Below are 6,000 nucleotides of genomic sequence, written 5' to 3'. Positions count from 1 at the left end.
TTACTTGAAAAAATCTGTCTTGTAGGTATGACTCTATAATGTCACAGAAGTCAGGTGGAAGAATGCTTCTCAATTTTTTAACTAGACCTGCGCGCCAAAATTTATCAAAAGCCTTAGCTACGTCAAGAAATATAGCAGAACAAACTTGTTGGTTTTCAAAGGATTTTTAATTTTACTAGTTATTCGACGAATTTGCTCAGTGGTGGAATCGGTGTTGCGGGATAAGATTCGATCTTTCAATAGAGAGCTGTAAGCGTTCCAGTAGTACTTTCTCAAAAACTTTTGAAATCGTCGGTAGTAATGATATTGGCGTGTACGACGTCGATTCGTGCGGCGGTTTGCCTGGTTTAGGTATCATTATGACTATCGCAACTTTCCAGCAGGTGGGTACATATTTTAGTGCAAGGCAAGCATTAATTATGTCTAATCTACTTATAGCTTTGTTAGTCAGCTTTTTCAGAACCTCTGCAGTGATATTATTAAATCCTGGTGATTTTTTATTTTTAAGTTCACGTTGTATAATGTGTTTTATATCTTGCACTGTGCCTTTAGACAATATTTCGTTGCTAGGCACATTGGAATCTTAATTCGTTATTGTGTCATCATGATCATGTGCGTCATCTGTAGAGAAAGTTGCCATTAGAGTTTCTGCAAAAGCATTGGCTTTCTCGGAATCACTTCTAGCCCACTTGCCATCCGATTTTTTAATCGGCGGGATATGTTTGATTGGTCTTTTCAATCGTTTTGTGCATTTCCACAAAGAATATCCGGAACTCCGCTCCGTGCTTAGGCTGGTAACATACGAATTGATAGAATCATCTTTAAACGCTCTTAAAGACCGTTTTAAAGTTTGGCTTGCATTATTGAGTTGTGTTTGTCAGCGGGTGATCGGGTAAACTGCCATTTTTTCCTTAATCTACGTTTTTGGACTATTAGATCTCGCAACTCGCGTGGGTAATTCACGCCGAATAATTTTCTCCTAATCTGAGGTGTGCTCTCCCATGCAGATTTCTGTATAGTCTTAGTAAACTTAAGCGATTCGATTTCTACGTCGTCGGTGGTGTATATATTTACCTCAGACTCAATATGCTCATCTAATTTCTGGCGAAAGTACTCCCAATCAGTGCTGCCGTTGGTTAGAAAGGGAGTTTCTTCTTTATACATATTATCTAATTGCTGAGCATAAATTTTATTTACGTTACAATATTCGACGTTTACGTGAAGCCTCAAGTGAAGATTTGATTCGTTCATGAGTGCTAAGGTTCCGTGCAACAAGTTCGGGGGCAAACAGCCCACCGCCAGGGCCCAGACGGCCGTTCGAGGACAAAGGAAAATATTGAGCTCCTATAGCACTATAAGTTTGCACTATAATCGTCCGTGCGCAAGAGCGTGCTTTCAAAAATTAAATGATGGATGTTTTTAATATTTTTAAGAAATGTATAATTTTTCATTAATTTTTTATCTTAAATTTTCTTTAATATTAAAGGTATTGAAAATAGTAATAATAATTGGTTCCACAAGAATGCGTAACAATTTTTTGGATATTGTGCTCCATTTGTTTTTTTATTAGTAATTGTTAATTAGAAATTGAACATAACTACATTTTCTTATTGGATAAACTCCTTGACTACGTGCGTAAACCAAAGAACGGATATGAATTCGAATACGCATACGAATGCACATTGAGTGGAATATTCGTAACTTTCTTGCATTTGCTTGCGTAGACAAACAACTTCAAGTTGCTTACATTTGAGTTTGAGTGTACATTCGTCAATACATATTTTACAAAAATGTTTGTGGCTTGATAAATATTTTGATTATAAATATATGTAGGTATATTCATGATTTATGCAAATGTGTGTGTTTCTCGGCTTTTACGAACGTTGGTACAATTTTATTGCATCCTTCTGGCCAGAAATATACATAGGTATTTCAAGATTAAGCATGTCATATGTGCATATGTAGGTATACTTATATATGACTACCTATTGTACTTTTTCTATACCCGAATTTAAGTTTTGCTGTCATAACATGCGAGGCAATCGTTCTTTCAAATGGATACAACATTACTAAAGCAATACCTCAGCACATCAGCAAGATACAATAACTCTGACATATGGTAAGAAAATTTTTAAAAGGGAACTTTTTGTATAAATTTCAATTAGATTTAACTTCCCAGCCTACTTAGAGTCCATTAGCCGACTGTCCACCACTCAAATTGCCAATCACCGAGCCGCTCATATTTCTATAACTCAACTGTACTTTATTTATTTTGCAGCTGTTGTTATTGTAACGGCGCGAACTTACGTATATTCAATAAAGCTAATATTTTGTAGCGAATTATAGTTTGTTTGTTTTTAGGGTTAAATTCTGTATTTCTTTCTAGCTGTTCCACACATGTACGTACATGCATAGGTACATATATTTATTGGTTACCTTTTCCTGTTTTTTCGACAAATTCATTTACTTAAAAATAGTGAAATAAGTCGCTATCTATACACATAAAAATGTATGCATGCCTACATACATATACGTAAGTACACGTACATATGCATATTGCAAATTGGCATTCGGGCCGCCCGTCGGTCAGCAGCCCTGTGTCCGAGTGGTTCGCACGCGTGTCCAGTCGGGTACTGATTTACATAAAATGCATATGCAGCAATCTATGGCAACAGCTGCGCGACATTATTACCCATTTTTGATATTTATTTTCATGTATAAATCCTTTTTTCAACTTTATACTCAAGAATGATAGAATACAAAATTGTACATAGATGAGATATATGAGAGAATTAAAGCGATAAATATACCAGTTAAATGGCTTGTCAAACTAAACAACAGTTTCCGTTTGATCAAGCCATTTGACTAGTGTATGGGGATGTTTTCATGTGTGACAAGGCATTTGAAGAAAAATCAACATTTTTGGATTTTGTGGCCGCCATGTTGAAGTTTGATCAAACCACTCTAAGATTCTCTTTGACATGTTGCAGTTCCAGGTTCTTGCACCACCATTTTTCGTGACTTCTATATTATAATATCTTGTAAAATTTTTGATAGACTTCCTGAAGATACATATATGTACAACTTATTAGAAGATTATCCGTTTTCCTAAAAGAAGTATGGCTTTTTGGTTTTAACCAGGATGATATGGAAGTAAAGTTGCGGTCTGTCTCATAACTTATATTTCATTTGAAACCATTCCATTAATTAATTTATTCACCATTTCATTTCTTACATGTGATGCTTTCCATTTCAATTCAACCGGGCTATTCGGGTCATGTTCTTCGATTTCGATGTAACTCAAATATGTTGCTCTCTGGTCAAAATAATGACACGTATTTTTTTGTTCGCCCGAAAAAAAATTTTTCAAGATTCATCGGCAATTTTGTTTTTCGGCTCAAAATCGATTTTTTTTTAAATTATATAAGAAAAATTTTGTTTTAAATGCTCGTAACTTAGTCAAAAATGAACCGATTTTAATAATTCTGGGTTCAAAATGATCGCCATTACTTGCACGAGTGACTTCATGTAGAAACAATTGCAAAACAGTAGTTGAAATTTTTATATTCTGCAAAAAACAAAAAGTGCGAAACAGGCTTTTTACCCAAAAATTCATTACTCAAAAACAACTCATTTTAGCTACTGGGCATTCAGCCCAATTGAAGTTTGAGGTGTCCTCTTAATTTGGAAAAAGTTACAAAAAAAAAAAAAAAATACACTTTTTGATGTATTGAATTTCGAAAAAATTTCAAATTTTTTTTTTGCAAAACAAAAAATTTGCAACTACTGCTTTGCAATTGCTTCTACATGAAGTCGCTCGTGTAAGTAATGACAATCATTTTGAACTCAGAATCATTAAAATCGGTTCATATTTGACTAAGTTATGAGCATTAAAAAAAAAAAAAATTCTTATACAATATAATTAAAAAAAATCGTTTTTGAACCGAAAAACAAAATTGCCGATAAATCTTCAAAAATGTTTTTTTCGGACGAACAAAACAATACGTGTCTCATTATTTTGACCAGAGGACAACATATTTGAGTTACATCGAAATAGAAGAACATGACCCGAATAGCCCGGTTGAATTGAAATGGAAAGCATCTATATTAGAAATTTTTTTTTTAATTGCTCATAACTTGGTCAAAAATGAACCGATTTTAATGATTCTGAGTTCAAAATGATTGTAATTACTTACACGAGCGACTTCATGTAGAAACAATTGTAAAACAGTTGTTGAAAATTTTTTATTCTGCAAAAAAGAAAAAGTGCGAAACAGGCTTTTTACTCAAAAACAACTCATTTTAGCTGCTGGGCATTCAGCTCAATTGAAGTTTGGGGTGTCCTCTTGATTTGGAAATAGTTACAAAAAAAATACACTTTTTCATTGAAATGGAAAGCATAATGTACATACATACATGTCTTTATTTGATTTCATAATGAGGAGGATGGTCCCATATGTAGAAGTCCACGCAAGTGGGGAAAGTCACTGATTGCTATTCATTTGGGAGTGGACAGGACGATTCTTCTACATATGGTATAAGCAGCTCACAAATTCCGGGATTTGCCCATGTATTCTCTAGGTAGCTTCAGAACATCCGTTCGAGAGCAAGCCATTATAAGAAGGCAAAGCAAGGTTTCGGATCCGCCACGTAAAAATACTCCCCTCAATCCCAATGAAAACACGAACAAACCCCCGAGATAACTTCCTATACTGATGACGACACCTGCAACCGAACCAAGGACAATGATTTGAGGGCAAACACCTGGAATATCGGGCTCTTTAATGGGGAAGGTGCATCAGCCTGGCTGGTTGATGTCCTCGTGAGATTAAAGGCTGACATCACTGTCGTTCCAGAAATGACATGGACGGAGCAAGGCAAGAAAAAACATAGCACCTTCCGACGTCTACTACAGCTGTCATGTAAAGCAGCGCAAAACCAGTGTTGAATTTGTTATAGGAGACAGACTACGTCACCAAGTACTGTCGTTCAATTCGGTGGACGAGTGTCACGCAATAATCCGCATCAAAGTGCGCTGTTTCAGCATCTCGCTCATTTTTTCCCACGCCCCAATGTAGGAGAAGAACGATACGACCAAAGACTCCTTCTACGAGCACCTGGAACGTTCCTATGAGCGCTGCCCCCGTCACGACATAAAAATTGTTCATGGCGACTTCAACGCCAGGGTAGGCAAGGAGGGACAGAGGGTGATCGCCGGAGCCCGAAACATGGTAGCCTGTAGAACCAGATTCCAGCATAAGAAGATACACCAAGCTACATGGTTGTCTCCTGATAGAAAACAAAAATCACGGAGAGTGAAAATCTCTCCAGAATTCACCAGGATCTCCACCAGAATTCATAGCAATACATATATATGTATGTAGATCGTTTAGATTCATAGAAAAATATATGCATGGAAAAGTATTATATTTACTTATATACTTAAATATATTTTTTGTTATTTTATGTGCTAAATCGGTTTTTAAATTGTTTTCTGATATACATACATGTATTCCAATTAGGCGGCCGCCGTAGCCGAATGGGTTGGTGCGTGATTACCATTCGGAATTCACAGAGAGAACTTAGGTTCGAATCTCGGTGAAACACCAAAATTAAGAAAAAGTTTTTTGTAATAGCGGTCGCCCCTCGGCAGGCAATGGCAAACCTGCCATGAAAAAGCTCCTCATAAAAATATTTGCCGTTCGGAGTCGGCTTGAAACTGTAGGTCCCTCCATTTGTGGAACAACATCAAGACGCACACCACAAATAGGAGGAGGAGCTGGGCCAAACACCCAAAAAAGGGTGTACGCGGCAATTATATACATATATATTCCAATTCTTTTACTAACCATATTTGCTTTTTTGCTTATACCACGGCTTATACTCGTGCACCAAAGCGCGACATCCTAAATGGCTGTAATGGCAAATGTAGTTGGGAGTGCATAGTCCACCAGTCCGGGAAGCCCCAAAGTGCGAGCCAGGACTTTACCGTGACCATAA

The sequence above is a fragment of the Anastrepha obliqua genome, unplaced genomic scaffold (genome assembly GCF_027943255.1).
Source record: "Anastrepha obliqua isolate idAnaObli1 unplaced genomic scaffold, idAnaObli1_1.0 ptg000012l, whole genome shotgun sequence".
NCBI classification, from domain to species: Eukaryota; Metazoa; Arthropoda; class Insecta; order Diptera; family Tephritidae; genus Anastrepha; species Anastrepha obliqua.
Note: the sequence above shows the minus strand (reverse complement) of the source record.